Genomic DNA, 1,467 nt, shown 5'->3' on the forward strand with positions numbered 1-1,467 from the left:
ATGTCCTCAAGTGCATTCTTTGTGCAAACCTGCCGGGAGGAGCACAGGAAGCACCCGGATGTTTCTGTCAACTTCTCAGAGTTCTCCAAGAAGTGCTCAGAGAGGTGGAAGACCATGTCTGCTAAAGAAAAGGGGAAGTTTGAAGATATGGCAAAGGCTGACAAGGCTCGTTATGAAAGAGAAATGAAAACCTTCATCTCTCCCAAAGGGGAGACCAAAAAGTTCAAGGACCCCAATGCACCCAAGAGGCCTCCTTCAGCCTTCTTCTTGTTCTTTTCTGAGTACCACCCAAAAATTAAAGGCGAGCATCCTGGATTATCCATTGGTGATGTTGCGAAGAAACTAGGGGAGATGTGGAACAACACTGCCGCGGATGACAAGCAGCCCTATGAGAAGAAGGCCGCCAAGCTGAAGGAGAAGTACAAGGATATTGCTGCCTACAGAGCTAAAGGAAAACCTGATGCAGTGAGAACAGGGGTGGTCAAGGCTGAAAGAGCAAGAAAAAGAATGAAGAGGAAGATGATGAGGAGGATGAAGAGGGTGAGGAAGAGGAAAAAGAAGATGAAGATGATTATGAATAAGTTTGTTCTAGTGAATTTTTTTTCTTGTCTATAAAACATTTAACCCGCCTGTACACAACTTACTCCTTTTAAAGAAAAAAAATGAAAGGCTGTGTAAAATTTATTTTTGAACTGTACAGTGTCTTTTTTTTTGTATAGTTAACACACTAAGGAATGTGTCTTCAGATAGCCCTGTCCTGGTGGTATTTTCAGTCACCACCAACCTTGCCTGGTTCAGTCTGGGGGGTGTTGATTGGCATGGAAATTTAAAGCAGGTTCTTGTTGATACACAGCACAAATTAGTTATATATATGGGGACAGTAGAGTTTTTTTTCCCTTTTTTGGTTTTGTTTTGGGGGGTTCTGTTTGTTTTTTATCTTCAGTTGTCTCTGATGCAGCTTATATGAAGATAACTGCTTCTCTGTTAGCTGAATACCACTCTGTAATTGCAACCTCCCTCCAAAAAAAAACCCTGTGGCTGTTTTGTTGACATTCTGAATGCTTCTAAGTAAATACAATTTTATTAGTGTTGTTAAAAATTAAATTTTTTCCCATTTTTTCTTTTTTATACAATATATCATAATTATAATTTCCCCTTCTCTGTAGACCAGCTAGCCTCTACCTCAGGGATCCAACTGTCTTTGCCTCCCAAATGCTGGGATTAAAGGCATGTGCCTCCACCTGTTTCCCCTTCTTCTACTTCCCCAAGTTCCTCCCCCCCTTCCCTTCCCTTTCTGTCTCTCACTAGAAGAGAACGGACTTTTAAGAGATAACAACAACTAAACATAACAAAATAAAATATAATAGGATGAAGTCTACATGGAACCCTCACCCCAATGTTTACAATCATTTTTTAAAGAAAATGTAGGTCTAGCTGGGCATGGTAGTGCATGCCTTTAATCCCAGC

At 40.8% G+C, this 1,467-nt stretch overlaps 1 pseudogene across 1 annotated transcript; it reads left to right on the forward strand.

The window, feature by feature from the left end:
* Positions 1–581, forward strand: LOC308414819 (high mobility group protein B1-like; annotated as a pseudogene). Its single transcript has one exon. The product of its transcript is annotated as a high mobility group protein B1-like (transcript).
* The last annotated feature ends 886 nt before the right edge of the window (positions 582–1,467 follow it).

The sequence above is a fragment of the Micromys minutus genome (genome assembly GCF_963924665.1).
Source record: "Micromys minutus genome assembly, chromosome: X".
NCBI classification, from domain to species: domain Eukaryota; kingdom Metazoa; phylum Chordata; class Mammalia; order Rodentia; family Muridae; genus Micromys; species Micromys minutus.